The sequence below is a fragment of the Lineus longissimus genome, chromosome 9 (assembly GCF_910592395.1).
Source record: "Lineus longissimus chromosome 9, tnLinLong1.2, whole genome shotgun sequence".
NCBI classification, from domain to species: Eukaryota; Metazoa; Nemertea; class Pilidiophora; order Heteronemertea; family Lineidae; genus Lineus; species Lineus longissimus.
The window spans coordinates 3,969,954-3,988,278 of NC_088316.1; the positions used below are offsets into that span (position 1 = coordinate 3,969,954).

General features: G+C 42.4%; 1 protein-coding gene across 3 annotated transcripts in view; it reads left to right on the plus strand.

Annotated features, from left to right (window-relative positions):
- Positions 1-18,325, plus strand: part of LOC135493971 (uncharacterized) — a 104,999-nt gene that overhangs the window by 15,118 nt on the left and 71,556 nt on the right. The gene's annotated exons all lie outside the window — the stretch shown is intronic.

The following is an 18,325-nucleotide window of genomic DNA, read 5'->3' on the forward strand; positions in this document are numbered from 1 at the left end:
TGTATTGGTGGGGTTCCCGGAACCTGGAAGTTGACCTCGTCGGCCATTTTTGAATGTTTCTTTAATCTTTTTTTTTGATCGACGTGCCGCATTGTTCGGGACCAGCTGGGTTTATTTATGATGGATTTATTTGATTCGAGCTCCGGATCAGAATTTGAAGGTTTTGCAGATTCAGATATCAATGTTTCGGTAGGAAGTGATGATAGTGACTGGGACTTAGATTTTTGGCTCACCGTAGGGGAGTCTATGTAATACTGCAGTGTCCGTCGTCCGTCATCTGTCGTCCGTCGTCGTATCCTATTTCAGAAACAGTGGCACGTTTCTTAACCCCTAAAGCTATGAACTTTAAACTTTGAGCAAATGACCCCCTAGGTCAGATGACCTTTGTTACTGAATTTCGGTCCGATCTGATTCTTCACCTGGCCACCAGGGGGCTAAAACCAAAAACTTAAAAAGTGCGATAAATCGTTTATTACTGATTTGTTTTTGCTAAAATTTTTATGGTGCGTACCCCTAGCAAGGATACATTACATATCATACGGGTTTTTGATTTGACCTACTTGTCAAGGTCACAGAGGTCAAACTCTAAAATTTCACCGATAGTGGCACGTTTTGTCTTTATTCGTCCTATAGTCCTTAAATTTGGTATGTAGACACCTGTTACGTAGCTCTACATGTTGACAAAAAATCAGGTCAATGTGGCGTAGTTTTCAAGGTCACAGAGGTCAAATGGTGTGAATTGGCCGTTTGTGTGTAAATATGGCACGTTTCTTAACCACTAAAGCTATGAACTTTAAACTTGGTACACATGACCCCCTAGGTCAGATAACCAGTGACACTGATTTTTGGTCCGGTCTGATTCTTAACTTGGCCACCAGGGGGCCAAAACCAAAAATTTGAATAGTGCCATATCTCGCTTATTACTGATTAGTTTTTGGTAAAAATTTTATGGTAGATACTCTTAGCAAGAATACATCACATATGATACGGGTTTTTGATTTGACGTACTTGTCAAGGTCACAGAGGTCAAATGGTGTAAATTGGCCATTTGAGCGTAACTGTGGAACGTTTGTTAACCCCTAAGGCTATGAACTTGAGACTTTGTATAAAGGACCCCCTAGGTCAGCTGACCTGTGACCCTGAATTTCAATCCGGTCTGATTCTCGACTTGGCCACCAGGGGGCCAAAAGTGAAAACCTAGAAAGTGTGATATCTCGCTTATTAGTGATTCGCTTTCAATAACATTTTTATGGTAGGTTCTCCTAGCAAGGATACATCACATATCATATGAGTTTTTGATCTGACCTGCTTTTCAAGGTCACAGAGGTCAAATGGCGTAAATTGGTCGTTTGATTGTAACTATGGCACGTTTCTTAACCACTAAAGCTATGAACTTGAAATTTGGTACACGACTCCCTACGTCATGTAACCTCAGACACCGAATTTCGATCTGATCTGGTACTCAACTTTGCCACCAGGAGGCCAAAACTAAAGTAGGTAAAAAGTGCAATATCTCGTTTATTAGTGACTTTTTTTGATGATATTCTTATGGTACTTACTCCAAGCAACGATACATCACATGTCATACCGACTTTGGTTTGATCTATATACTATACATGTACAATGTTTCTTAACCTGGATGAATTCCAAAGCACCAAATATCTATACGGTGAGCACAATGGCCCCTGGCCGTTTCATTATTATAAACATTTTGTGTCGGATGAGGACGATAGCGACAGTGATTTCTCTGGCTTTCCTTTACGGCGATTTGTAGAAAAAAAATTTCTCTCCAAGTTTGCAGGCCTTGTTCTCAGTTACTTTTCGTTAGAATTCAAAATAAATCACATGAGTTTATGCAGAATTTAATTCTTAGTTACTCCCCAAAATTTTAGCCCTGTACTATGAACAGCAACGGAGATATCACTTATGTAAACACTACCTGAAATACGGCCGCGTCAGTGACGCGCTCCCGGGAAACTATATCAGAATGATGACGCTGTGTATTCAGGACTTTGACGCTATGACGCACGCGGGTCTAGCGTATGTAAAGAGTTAAACCTGTTTTTGGCCCATCCCCTGATGTGCCAAGTATTATGTGTGTATGGGGGAGGAGGACTACGTTGTTATATTGTCAAATTGTTCTTAAAAATTCATGATACAAAGTTCACATTCAATATTATACAATAGAACCTCCCTCAGCGGACACCTCTCTATTAAGGACACTAGTTTTGGTCCCAAATTAGGTGTTTCCATTTAATTTGACATCTCTAATCAGGACACCTCTCTATTAAGGATAGCACTTGTCAGTCCCCAGAGTGTCCTTAATAGAGAGGTTCTACTGTAGTTGTACCCATCTTCACAATATTGTTAGCCTGACCAATCAAAGTAAAACAAGAAATCTGCAAAACTTCTTCTCAAATCAGCAGTGATATATGAACTGACCCACTTTGGATTATCAATGTTCAACCAACTAGTCGGAGCCAGGTTACCCACCTGATATCAAGAGAGTTGTTCTTAAATGTAAAGTAAAAGATGAATTTACAAAGGTTTCAACACTTACCTTGAAAGATTCAATGGTTAAAGTTACAATCTCAGATCGGAAATGATGCAGTTCGATCGCGTTCTACTGTATTATATCATTGTTAGCATGTCAAAGTAGGCCTATTCTAAAAAGTGTCTTCTCAACAGAAGTGCTGGGTTTAATAGCATGCACAAATGAACACATCTCACATATGATCTAGCCTGGTCTATAGAAACTACTTCTATTATGATACTAGCATTGTACCCGTGGCGCAGGCAGGTTCAAATGGGCTATACCTTGAATAGATTGAATTGCAATGAAAATCGAATGCAATATCAAAGGAGCAATATCGAATTAAAATTACAAATTAAACCAACCATTTGTCCACAGACTTGGACCTAGCTGTGGCGTGCTGTATGCGTGCATATAAAAGTATATCAATTGGTCCGATAGAGATGATGAGGCAATGTCAATATGCCTCGTTCCTTAGTCAGCAATATGCTCCTTTTTATACGGAGAAGAAGGAGAACCCAGATAGGCCTTCACATGTCGGCCTCCAAATGGCTCGAACCAATTATTCACTATCACTACTATAACTTTAAAATGCGTGCTCCTCCTACATGTAGCATGATCTAGGGCAAGGCACTTAGTCGACAGGCAAGCTAGAAGTTCAGCACCGTGAGCAGCTCCTTGATAAGTCCATGCCAAGTTCAGAGTGCCTCTTCAGATACATCAAGTATTGAAAGCTGTGGTGAGTGCATAAACTGACCATGGTAACCTTCATTTGAAAATCCCTTTATAATCAAGGGCTAGCATTGGCTAACACAGCACCCATAAACAATAGCCCACCAATTTGACCCCAGCTCCTCACTGCGGGAAAACCCAAGTCCAGCAACCAAAAGTACCAAAAATACATTTTTGTTTACATTTGAACTGCACACATGCGTTTGTTTACAATTTCTTTCCCCACAAAATCTCGAAGATCAGGTGACCTGCAATCGTGGATTGAAAATAACATTAACCTTGGTTCAAAAACAGGTACAGGCTGTTCCAATCATCCCCCTACAGCCAGCTGTTCAACAGGTAGTGTTAGTCACCCCACAGGGAGTGCAGGTAATTGATTAATCCCCTGCATAACTAAACGGCAATGGCTTGGCTTCTGCGAGTGGTGAGGAGAATTGACAGTGTCCGATTAAAAAACCCTCATTACTGCTCCGCTGAAGTAAATTTCCGAAAATAAACATAACGTTGCATCAGGATAACATATCACCTGCAAACGTGCAAAATTTCGAGACGAAACTCTACCCCCAAATGGCACTTTATAGTATTATGATATATTATGATATAGATATGATATGTTTGAGGCCAACTAATCTGATGAACATGAAAACTACACCAAAAGATGTACTGTGACTATCATTTTGTTAGGACCAGTTACTTGACCTAATGGTCCACACATTAATAATATAAGCAACAGATCCCTGCTATTTACTCAAAGCTTAATAAAGACTTGTTAGTGGTTAAGAAACGAAACCGAATAGGGCCTTTCCAAAGGAGACTCAAATGACTATTATTATATTGGGCTTCTGTGAAGAACTTTACTTTGTCCACAATTACAATAATAAAATTCCAGTTTATTCACAAACTCCACTCAAAAGTTTCTTCGTCATTTTAAATGCTCACTGTGGTCAAGGTAATGAAGAGCAGAGCAGCTCGTATCTACTAAGTCTTTAAGCTAAGGTCAGTAAAAAACAAACCTAAAAGAAATCTGTTCTGTAGTTGGTGCAATCTACTTACTCTTTAAGCTAAGGTCAGTAAAAAACAAACCTAAAAGGAATCTGTTCAGTAGTTGGTGCAATCTACTTACTCTTTAAGCTAAGGTCAGTAAAAGGCAAACCTAAAAGAAATCTGTTCAGTAGTGGGTGCAATCTACTTACTCTTTAAGCTAAGGTCAGTAAAAAACAAACCTAAAAGAAATCTGTTCAGTAATTGGTGCAATCTACTTACTCTTTAAGCTAAGGTCAGTAAAAAACAAACCTAAAAGAAATCTGTTCAGTAGTTGGTGCAATCTACTTACTCTTTAAGATAAGCTCAGTAAAAAACAAACCTAAACGAAATCTGTTCAGTAGTGGGTGCAATCTACTTACTCTTTAAGCTAAGGTCAGTAAAAAACAAACCTAAAAGAAATCTGTTCAGTAGTTGGTGCAATCTACTTACTCTTTAAGCTAAGGTCAGTAAAAAACAAACCTAAAAGAAATCTGTTCAGTAGTGGGTGCAATCTACTTACTCTTTAAGCTAAGGTCAGTAAAAGGCAAACCTAAAAGAAATCTGTTCAGTAGTGGGTGCAATCTACTTACTCTTTAAGCTAAGGTCAGTAAAAAACAAACCTAAAAGAAATCTGTTCAGTAGTTGGTGCAATCTACTTACTCTTTAAGCTAAGGTCAGTAAAAAACAAACCTAAAAGGAATCTGTTCAGTAGTGGGTGCAGTCTACTAACTCTTTAAGCTAAAGTCAGTAAAAAACAAACCTAAAAGAAATCTGTTCAGTAGTGGGTGTGGCCCCGAACAATACTGATTAAACATTTACAAATTGACCACAGTCAGGTTTAGTTTGACAAACATTTTCTCCCAATCAGCGAACCAATGCGACAGTTCCAGCCAGATAAATCTATGAAGCCAACACATATTCCAGCTCTCGTTTATATGCCAATCGCATTCAAAATTCCAATTTGCATAATTCAATGGAGAATTCCCTTGTGGGTGTGAGAGGATCGTTGGGGCAAAGGATGACATGATGGACGTCTTAGTTGTGTGTTTGATCAATTTGATTGCGATGCTGGACATTACTCTGACATATCCCATCAGAAGAGCCAAGATTGTTCGATTTTCCAAGCATCTATTATCTATTCGTGAAAGATGTGTCGGACCCATCTTCAGGCATAGCCAGTGTCAGCTCGACATAAAATGCTTCTGATATTGTAAACCATAACATTTTCAAGGGCGTGTTTTATTTCACAAGTTTTGAAAATAATAAAATATTTTTATTGGATAAACTAAAACAAAATTCATCATAATCCGCCAATATGAAAATCATGAGAAAATCTGTTCTCTTTAATTTTCCTGAATTTCAAAATTCAGTAAATCCTTGGTACCATGCACCGCTAAATATACAGGAGTACTTATGGGCTTAAAATTGGTAGTCTTTAAGTGACTAGTATGCACATTTATCAGATTGGGGGCCTGGTTGTGTTCAAATCAGCTATACTTTCATTCATCATACAAGCTTAAATAGTTTCGATGTACTTTGAGATAGAAGACACCCCCTATTGGGGACTTTGTGTAACTTAATCTAACCTACTAATCTCCTGCCTGTAGTCTCCCTTTAAAAAACTCACTCCTAGCAGTCAAGACCCAAAGGATCACATCTGGCCTGGTGAGAAAATCACATTGGCATCTGAGGTAATGCACCAGCCAACAATTCCCTCTCCTGGGAGTCAATTCTTTCCGGTAATAATTTAGATGGATTCAGCATGGTCCATCGTTTCCGGTGACTCTATCACAGTATTAGCCTGCCTCAATAGATCCGTGCTACCATGGTGACATGAAGCTTAGCATGCGGTTTGATGCTGTTGCTCTGCTTTGTTTCATTAGCTATCGTAGCCATGATGTTTTCTGGTGAAAGAGACAACACCACCATTAGATTCCTAATGCATTACGCAATTGACTTGACAATGTTTGACCACACTTGACATATATCAGTATCAGTGATGTTTTCTGGTAGACACAACACCACCATTTAGAGTCCTAATGCATTACGCTATTGACTTGACAATGTTTGACCACACTTGACATATATCAGTATCAGTATTACGATATGGTAAACCTATTTGATTTTGCTTGAGGTATGTTGTCCACTTTAGGCTACAGTCCACCTATTGGTGGGATATTTTACTTGCCCTGCCATGGACACTCAGGTACGGTGGTCACAGCTTTTAGTCTCATCGATAGACTCTCATAAAAACATCTCGTATTGAGCCTCAAACTTGCTGTATAGAGCAAGGAATTTTTGTTCCTTGAAAATGAAAGACGTGCTGGTTCATCATCTTTACAGGTGTACACAAGGCAACTCTGTGTGGACTAGAGAGAGTAGTATGCACTGTCACTTTGACGTTGGCGAAAGAAAAGGAGCAGACTTTCCAGCAAAATAGAAGTGGAACCCCTAAGCAGACACCTCTATTAAGGACACTTGTTTTGGTCCCAAATTGATTGTTTCCATTCCATTTGACATCTAATCAGGACACCTCTCCATTAAGGACAGCACTAGTCAGTCGCGAGGCATCTTCTTGCAAACAGGGCCTACAACACGACTTCTCCTTACACATGTTTCCGTGGGAGTAAGTATGTAACGAGTGAAATGGCCTGATATTGTCAGGATGTTCCCGAGGATGTCCTTAATAGGGAGGTTCTACTGTGCACTCAAAAACCTTATGAATGAGGAAAAAAATTGATATTCAAATCCAGTCAGTCTTTGGTCATTGGCCTATCTTCCGGGAAGTCATTTCCGATCTATGACGAGTGTCCCCAAATTGAACCTTTCTCATTTCCGACTCCTGTATGTTTTGTGGCAGAGTCGCTCATTCCACTAAAATAATAATTAGCGATCTCATGCGTAGAATATGTAAGTGATAGTGTCATCGCCAAATTGGACTTCGGGGGAAACTTAAGGAGCGTTGGGCTTGAACCTGATCGAAATTTATATTACATTGGATGAAATATCTACATTTATCAATGTCAAACCTGGCGATTAATGTTTATACCCGCAGATGAGATATCTTTTTGATGCGCATCTTTTTGTTGCATCAGCACCAGTGTGAAGTGTTGGACGCTAGCCACATTGGAGTTTTTGCTCATTCTCTCAAAATGAAAAAAAATGACTCATAGCCTTGACCTTCTTGCACTTTGACCTTGACCTGTTCTTGCACTTTGACCCTGACCTGTCCTTCTCTGTTGTGGTAAAGCTGACCTTGACCTAACTCCCTGAGTGAGCTTAAAGGACCAGTGGCATTATCAAGGCCATTATAACCAAGCTGTTGCCCTACATTACAGTTTCCATCATTAAATCACCAAAAATACAGAAAAGTCCAAAATCTGGCTGAATTATCATGCTATTCAGTCCCGACTAGACCATGTGCAGCAATCGTCTTTGTATGGGTCGATGCATTTACGACGCGCTGCGTGGAGACTAGATTCTTCACCATGATGACACTTCCAGAAATATAGGTTAGTAATGAAACAGGGTGAAACAAATGAAACAAATTCATTGAGGGAATAATACTGGTACTTCTTTAAGCTCCATTTTCTTATGTACCTATTGAGGTAATGGGGGCTGACTGTTGACCACCTATTGTCTCTAGTTTCCCTATTACATGTACTATCGCCCCAACGGGAGCATTATGGAGATCAGATCCAATCTCACTCCATCTGGGAGCAAATACCTGAACAAACTGCCCAATATTTGAACCCACTAAACATCAGATGACCTATTCTTCACAATGTGTGACAGCGATCTGCCACGCTGATGATGGCCATCTCTCGGGTGTCGCGCCATTTAATGGTAGAGGGCTTAGTGCGTGTTGTGACTGCTGGATTAGTTTGAAAGGAGAGCTAATGGTAAGGCATTACTGAGTGGTCTTGCAGCTTGGGACTAAAGTGTAATTGTGGGTGTGTAAGCGCACTTTGAGGTCAGTGCATCGTAGTTAGCATGCCGACCAGGTTCAGTGGGGATATAGGTTAACTCTTTTTCTACATGCATCTAACTGAGACAGTTACTGGCAGATTGGTAGTCGGATTGGTTTCATATTACTGTGGGATTGGGTGGCGCTGGGTAGGTGCCTTGCAATTTTCAGCCTGATTTGATATCCAAGATGGCCGCCAGGCGGCCATCTTGGATTTTGCAATTGTAACTGCTGAAAGAGTCGCCCAACGTCTTCAATTTACTGTGGCATGATTGGTTAAGTGAGAGAGGTCCACTGAAATGGCCATGACCAGTCACTTTAACAGAGGTACCTGATGAGTAATAACTTCAGAATCACTCCATTTCAAATTTGGTGCACTTTCGGTGGGATTAGCCACGCCTTTTTATGCCCTTGTTGTAGTTTGGCATACTTCTCAATACTGGAGGCCTGAATATTCAAAGAAAGCCTCCTGGTATTGTACAAAATAAAGTGCTTTACTTGTTCCCGGTATGAAAAGTTTGTAAAAATAATTTTTAGGGCGTCCAGAGTCTGAAGTTACAAATAATGAACATCAGAATTACTGACGCCCTCTGTTATTACCCAGAAAAGTTTTCTCAACAAAATTACGTAGTACGTCATCAGATCTAGTCATATTCTACTTAAAACGTCATCATCCTTTGTGTACTAGTTTGTCCAGGGCGCGCGTCCAGGGCACAGGGTACACCGTGCAAAAGGCCATGAGGTACGGCAGGTATCTCGGAAGTGAGGACAAGGGGAGTGCGGGATGTTGCAATAATTTGTAAGGCATCTATTTGGTGCTACAAGATATTCGCCATCGCTAAATGACAGTTGTAGTTGTGATTTGCACTCACAATTATGCTATGGGTGGTTAAAAGTCCCCAATTCTAATATCGCGCTCTCGTTCATATCATTTCCGAACACCCTGGATGTGCCCTGCCATGCCGTTCCTTCAGCTGTCAGGCATTGGCTGTCACGTACATGTACAAATTTGGCTGATTGTTTCGATTCATTTCTGGTTAAAAGGTAAGTTAAATAGCGATTTGTTCGCCCCAACACGGTCAAGTACACTAATTATGTCTTTTAGAACATGCTGATACTACTCATTCGCCGTTATTGTATGGAAATAAGCCTATGTGCATGATATTTTGTTGGCCACTGATGCAGTGCCGTGATGCTGGGCCGCCGGCTACTCCACGCTCAAAGACGTCGCCTAGTGTGCATGGCAAAGCATGGTGTGCATTTGTACACATACTTCAAGGGCAGGTACGGATTCTGCAGGAATGCAGGCCGTCCAACACCCTGATTGATAGCCAAAGCAAATGTACGGATTCTGCAGGAATGCAGGCCGTCCAACACCCTGATTGATAGCCAAAGCAAATGTGATGATGTTTATTTAATTTTGAATTGTGGGAAATTCATGGAACTGAGATAGATTCCCCAGTGCCAGGTCCGTTGGAACTCGACAACCCAGGGCCAGGTCCAGTCTCAATATTGAGTGTAAACATACCAAGATGCAGTTCGCGTAAAGTACTGGGAAAAGCAAGTGTACTCGCCTTCTAGAGTGTTATTTCCCAAGATTCACTGCGCCGACAGCACGTGAAATACCAGGTATACTCGATCGTGTTATCGAGTTGTCATTAAACTTAAAGAACACCTGTGGTGCTAATCATGCATCTGGCTGATCGAGTTTAGCAACATGTCCATGGTATTTTCATCACGAAGAAATATGCATCCATAGGGTCATGGAGACATTCAAACTATGTCGCTGTCAGCTGGATTGATGCTGGGTGCAAATATGATGAGCAAACTTTGTTTGAAGGATATTGAATACTACTAGAACTATGTCACTATCTGTAAAAAGTAAGATCTGATGAGCAAACTATGTCACTCTCTGAAATGATGCTGCGTGCATATCTGTTTATAGATTACAATTCAGTGAGGATGTCAACATTATATAACAAACACTCATTACTCTTTCAGCGCTGCCCGGAAACAGTATACAGTTCGTCAATAGATTTACCCAAATTAACAAACGGTAAGTATCTTGCATCGTCACAGTGCTACTGCATACGACACTGTCACAGATCCTGCAATAGGAATAGTAGCAGGACATGCAAACTATGTCGCTATCAGCTGGATAGATGCTGGGGGGAAATATGATGTGCAAACTATGTTGAAGGACATTGAATACTAGAACTATGTCACTATCTGTAAAAAGTGTAATGATGCTGAGTACAAATCTGATGTGCAAACTATGTCACCCTCAGAAATGATGATGCGCGCAAATCTGAGATATAGATTCAGTGCGGATATAGATTCAGTGCGGATGTCAACATTTTCTAACAAACATTCATTACCATTACAGCGCTGCCAAGAAACAGTATACAGTTCGTCAAAAGATTTACCCAAATTAGCAAACGGTAAGTATCTTGCAACGTCACAGTGCTGGGAATAGTAGCCTTGTAAGCAACTGGTACCCTAAAACCTTTCACACAGACGTTCTATCACCATGTACAACAAATAATCATCCACTTCATTCCACAAGACTGTCCCACTAATAAAAAGACTTACCACAGAGTACCATATTAATCCTGCTATGCTTATTTCAGAACAAATGGCAGAACAAACTTTGGCTGAAGTCAGCCCTCAGAAGACCGGGCCAATCCGTGTACGTATCCTCACACCAACAAAAAAGGCACGAACTGCAGCTGGTGCTCCATATTATCGTGCAACCATAAAGGACAATACATCAACCCGTAAGTTGCTGGTCTGGGGGAGTGCAGCAGAACAATTTGAACGCAAATTTAGTGAAGGTAACGATTATGTTATCACTAATTATCATCCGCAAGTGCCCAAAAAGCCACAGTACAATTCAGACCCAGTGGAGATACTGTTGACACAAAGCAGTGATGTGCAGCCATCCACTGAACTCCTCAACCTGCAAAAAGTGAAACCAGTAACATTGAAAGCAGCCATGGCCCTGCCACCTGACACCGTGGTAAACCTGTTGGTCAGTGTGGTCCACCCAATGACAGTGGAGCAAGTCAAAGGGAAGGACATGCGTGAATGCCGTGTAACAGACACCTCTGGCCAGGTGACCAAGTTGACACTGTGGGCAGCAGATGCCCAGCGCGCCATCATTAAAGGGTCCATAATCCAATTGACAGACGCAAAAACCAAAGATTACCGCAAAGAGTTCTCCATCGCCACGACAAGGTCTACCGTGGTTGTGATGGACGATGATATCCCTGATGAAGCAGCAGCACCTCTCAAGGACTACATGGACACGGCAGAAGATCCTACCGATGAGGACCCAGTTACTATTGATACACCAATGGACACAATGGAAGATGTCATCAATGGAGACGCACGAGAGTACAAAGTCGAAAACGCAAATGTTGCCTTCGTGTCATTGGATCGTCCGTTTTACATGGGGTGTGGAACTGCCAGATGTAACAAGAAAGTGACCGTCGTAGGCAGTTATGTTAATTGTGACAACCATGGCCTTCATGGCAACCCTGAACCAAAGTACATGATTTCGATCAAATTGGAGGATGGTACAGCACAAGGCCATGGTATCTGGATAAAGCTGTTTGACCAGCACGCCACAGCAATTCTCAAAATGCCGGCACCAGAGTTCAGTCGACTATCCAACGAAGATCAGCGCTTCAAACTCATAATGTTGCAGGGCAAGACGATCGATGCTACCATCTTGAAAAGCATCGGTGAACGCACCAATTACACCTTCAGGAAGGTTCAACTGGTGTAACATTTAAGTAAGGCCCTCAAACTTATAATGAATCTCATCATCACTGATCACAGCTGATGCAAGCTGATAACCAACATTAACATTTATATCTGTTTGTTGCTGTTGCATTGCCTGAACTGACAACATCACACCAAGTTGAGATTATAATACAACAGACTTAGAGATAGAAAGACACTTAAACCACAGGATAAAACTATATCAAGGTGAAATTGACACTCTTAACAGATAACATATCCCGTTCTGTCATAAGTTTTCCATTAGTATCAGTGGCAGTGCTAAAAGTAAAAGGAGTATTCATTTCACTCTGACAGATTCACACAACTAAATAATCACCCATGAATAAATTTATATATGTCATTTTCCAGGACCACCACCTCCTATTGGACTGCCCAACGACTACCAACAATGCTACCGCAACGCCATCATACAGAGCCTACGTCAGACCCACGAAATTGCAGCACTGCTTGAAGACTCTTCATCGCAATACACAGACACGCTAAAACGTCTACTCGTGGCAACAGATCCACGACAGCTGCACCAACAAGTCCAGATGATTGACATCATCACTAACGCTGCATCTGCCTTCAAACCCTCTGAACAACATGACTCTGAAGAATATTTATCTCATTTCTTGCAGCATGCTCTCAGCCAAAACATGACGCTGACCAGTTTATTCCCTGTCATCATATCGTTCAACCATGTATGTTGTAAATGCCACTCATCCACCCAACACAATGAAACAGATCAACTGCTGCGAATATCACAGACAATAGGCACCGTATCATCATATATTCATTCCAACAACTCCGAAATCATTCATCACACCTGCACCAAATGCCACGCATCATCAGCCACAAAAACCATTGGCAATATGTCTACCTCACGCATCCTAATAATACAACGCAAACTCCATCATCTGCCATCCAGCAACACTATTGTGCCAACGTTTCAGGTTGAACCCACTTTGCACCTGACAAATACCACATACCAACTGTATGCTACAGTAGTGCACACAGGTCCCAACATGAACAGCGGCCATTACACTGCAAACGTATGCCACAACAATCATTGGTACACAATAAATGACAGCCAAACACAAGAAACTACATTACACACTGTCCAGCAGCAACCACCATACCTCCTGTTCTATCGCCGGTGCATGTCCAGCACCACACCACCTACAGCATTGGACTCAATATCACTGCACCCTCCTAGAACTGGCAAAACCACGCACACACCTACCAGTACCATCACTCCAGACACTAACCACAAGGCACCCCGATCCAAGACCACAGAGCATGCCCAAGCAACGGTGATCAAAGAATCGATACCATCTGGCTGTGCAACACGTCCTATCCGCTCTACTGGTACTGCACCCACCACATCGCCCATGCTTCATGATGATGCATCGCCACAGCCAACATCACAACGACGGACCAACCACCCAAACAGAACAACACAAAAGCGCCAACCACCGTCCACAGCTGTCAGATCAAACACACCACTATTGCCGTCCACGATCAACCACCATCCAAGTAATGCGCCCCCAACCTGTGAAACAATTCCCAATGGACCAACGTGCAAGCGATCAGTGCCAACTCCGCCGCCAAGAATGGGCATAACAAAGGCAGAAGGAACAGCCATCCTTGATGCTCTCAAATCAACCACAACAAACCAACAGCGCACATACAAAACATTGAACGCTATGTACCCAGGCCTCACCCGATATAGATACAACAAACTCCTATCTGCCACCAAACAGCAACCACAGAGCACCCCAAACCCACAAGATCATAATAGCTGCACAACCAACTCTGACAACAGCATCAACACCATGAACACATCAGCAACCAATACCATTGACAAAAATATCTGTGAAGCACTGCGAACGCATTCAGCAAACCAGACAACCTACCGCATCCTCAGAGAGGCATACCCAACATTGACATATCACCACTTTAAAAAACTCAAATCACAAATACAAACACCCGCCCCACCAAATCATCACGCCGCCCAATTTCGAGACAAAATCACAACACAACACCACAAAATATGCACCATTTGCCGTGTCATCAAACACCACAAAAACGGGTCAAAAACACGCAATAAAGCAGTGATCACATTTGCCCACCAACATCACCTCACATCAGATACCAAGCCATGGATATGTTTCCGTTGCATAGCACCACTCAAAGACAGCAAAATACCTGCCAATTCATGGACAAACATGACTTCTGGCCCTGTCCCAACAGTGTTAGCATCCCTCAACCTCATGGAAAAACGCTTGATATCGCAAGTCCATCCATTCATCACCATATGTGCACTACCATATGGCCAGCTGTCAGCAAAAGGCCAGATCATCAACTTCCCTGTTGATAACCAAGACATTTACAAAGCCCTACCACGACCACTAGCCCACAGCAACATCATATATGTCTCACAGAACCGTGCCCACCAAACACACACCACTATTTACCCTGTCAACAAAACAAATGTCTTCAACGCACTCCAATACCTACAACAGCACCATCCACTGTATAAGGACATCACCATTTGCCGTGACACTGCTGATGACACAGAAACAGCGCCTGACAGCGACAACAACCTTGCAGATGCTCTGATTACTGAATCATCAGTCGTACCTCAGCATCGCACCATTCCACTCCTAGATGTTAAAAAATATATATCAGAAAATCTGAAAGACCCATATTACAACATACCTAGCATTACATCTTCTCCACTTAGTATCTTCACAGCTACAGACTTGGAGGCACAAGCATTCCCATGGTTATTCACTTCAGGAGCATCCAGCTGGCACAAAGGTCATGCCCTATCAATAACGGACTACATACAGACCCGCCTAAACACTCATGCATCACCCTTTGCAACAGACATTCCATACATTTTCTGGATGCTCAATAATTTTGAACAACATAAACTACAATCGGCAATATCCATTGCTGTGAGAAAACACTCTAACAGCAGTTACAGACAAACAACGGTACAGCAATTACAACAGAATACAACAGACAAACGATTCCTCCACAACAGCTGGTCATTCCTCAAACAAATACGTGGCACCAACCCCTATTGGTATGCTACAAAACTAGACCTGTTAACCCTTTACCACAACTTAGGCCCACCAACATTCTTCCTCACTCTATCAGCAAATGACATGGGCTGGGATGATATGATAGATGCTATCATTCAATTCAACCCCAACTGTATGATTCCGGTGCCCACGGTATCTGAATTGACAAAATCCCAACGCCAGACCCTGATAATCAACAATCCAGTACCTGCTGTCCATCATTTCTGCTTCCGTTGGCACCAATTGCTGCATAATGTCATTCTCGGCCCCCAACAACCATTAGGTCATGTGCAAGATTATTTCTGGCGCCTGGAGTTTCAGTTACGTGGCGTACCTCACGTCCACAGCCTCTTCTGGATCACAGATGCACCTAACCTCCTTACCACCAAAGGGATACATGATGCCCCTGCATTCATTGACAAATACATATCATGCCAGTTACCAGCAGAAGAAACAGACCCTGTACTTCACCATCTCGTCAAATCCCTACAAGCACATAATCACACCCCAACCTGCACCAAAAAGTGCCCAAAAAACCAGTGTACCTGTCGATTCAATTTCCCCCAACCCATCACAGATGATACAATCATAAAAAATCCCTCAGACCCAACAAAACATAAACATTTCTACAACTTGAAAAGAAGATCTCATGAAACCATGATCAATGCATATAATCCCACAATCCTTTGCACATGGGAGGCAAATATGGATATACAAATGGTTGGGGCCGCTGTTCCAGCAGCATACTACATCACAACATACATTTGCAAACCAGAGAGCGGTGATTTAGCGAAACAAATCAAAGCAGCCACAGCATCATTATCAGCACAGACACAGCCATCTGAACACAAGATCCTACGGGTCATTGGCAACAAAGTTCTCAACAACAGACAAATTAGTGCACAAGAGGCAGTCACGCGCCTAGGAGGCCACCACATGAAAGGCGCATCACGTGTAGTCATTCACATCAATACCTCCCGTCCACGAGACAAAATCTCAATACTAAAACCTGCCGCTGAGCTAACTGATCTCAATGCTAATGACACAAATATTTTTGTACAAGACATCATAGACCACTACACTAAAAGGCCACACACTACTGCATTCCACAACATGACCTTATTCCAATTTGCAGCCCAATATCAATACTACAAAACCAACCCTCCAAAAGGTGCCATTTGTTTACAACACAACGCTGGTTACATACATAAACGCACCAAGAATGCTTGCATCAAAACTCATACCAAAACAATCGAACAAGATGGCGACGACTACTATTATAAGATCCTACTGCTACATGTACCCTTCCACTGCCCCCAAGAACAACTCATCCCATCAGGCAAAACAGCATATGAAACACTCGGCACACAACAACAACAGGTACAAATGGCTGACTTGCATGATCATTTCTTACACGAAGTACAAACGGCCCTGGACGTCATAGAAAACCTTGACATAGATGCCGTGCTACCCATAATAAACCACACCACAGCACCAGCCACAACTGCCACCATTCTTGACATCACAGACGAGCCCACCACACGCGTACAGCCAGACTACACAGTCTATCAGAATGATATTCACGACATTGATATTGAGAGTAATAACTCACCAGACCCAATTACTGACAACATAACACTTACAGATATCCAGACACAGCTCCCGCAAGAACAGTACTTACATCTGATGAAGCATCTTGGTGATGAACAAACACACATGATACAACTACTCGCACAATACACCAAAGAACTGCATGCATACCACACCAAACTGTCGCCAAAAAAACCACCACCCCTGCGCCTCTTCATCACTGGTGGCGCTGGCACAGGCAAAAGTCACACTATCACTGCTTGCACACAATACCTCCTACGATCATCACCACAGTCACTACCAATCCTCACAGCACCCACAGGTGTGGCAGCATACAACATCAATGGCATCACATTACACAAAGCTCTCAACCTTCCCGTCGAACACCACAAGTCGGCCAATTACCAACCACTCAAAGGGGAAAAATTAGCAGACCTGCGCAAACTGTGGAAAAATATCCACTACCTCATTATTGACGAGATTAGCATGGTCTCCATCAAAACATTCACAATCATACACCAACGCCTCACAGAAATCTTCGCAACAGACAACACTGATCAACTCTTCGCCGGCATCTCAATCCTAGCATTCGGCGACTTCTTCCAGCTAAAACCAGTCATGGGTAAATACATCTTTGCAACCCCAACACCGGACACCACCATACACTTGTGGAAAGATGTCTTCACACTACTGGAACTACAAACAAATTACAGGCAGGCCAGCGATCAGTCCTACGCACAACTCCTAAACAGATTCCGCTTAGGCCTCCACACCACACACGACATGCAAACTTTACATGAGCGCCTTCTCACCCCTGCTGCCCTGAACCAACCACCATTTCATACAGCAATCCGCTTGTACCCCACCAACAAACAGTGCCACCAACACAACCAAGCCAAGATATCAGAACAACACCATCAACATACACTGCATGCCACTGACAGCATCACCAATAACTGTACACCACCAAAAACCTTGCAAGAATTACTACCTACAGATGAACGTGATTGCGCTGCACTCGTACACACTCTGGTACTTGCGCCTGGTGCACCTGTCATGCTGATCAGAAATGTTGATACAACCGCAGGCCTAGTCAATGGTGCAACAGGTACTGTCACAGAAATCATACCCAATACAAACATCAATAACAGCACAGTCCTCATCACTTTCCACAAACAACAAATAGGCAACAAGTACAAAACCTCCACAAAACACCCAAACGCCATACCAATCCAACCAATCACTGCAACATTCTATGGCAAATACAACACAACCATCAACAGAACTCAATTCCCATTAAAGCTGTGCTACGCAACTACCATCCATAAAATGCAAGGCACATCTTTAGACTCAGCAGTCCTTGACCTAGGACCCAAAATGTTTACATCAGGCATGGCATACGTTGCACTATCCCGTGTGCGCAACATGAGTGGTCTAGCCATAACACACATACAAAAGAAATCACCAGGTTTCGCTGCATCCAAATCTGCACTTCAAGAAATGAAGCGCCTGCGTCAAACAACAACATTACGCTGATGCCACTATTTTGCAACCTCCAATAATGGGCAGACAATTACAACATGTCGTGACACAGACCCG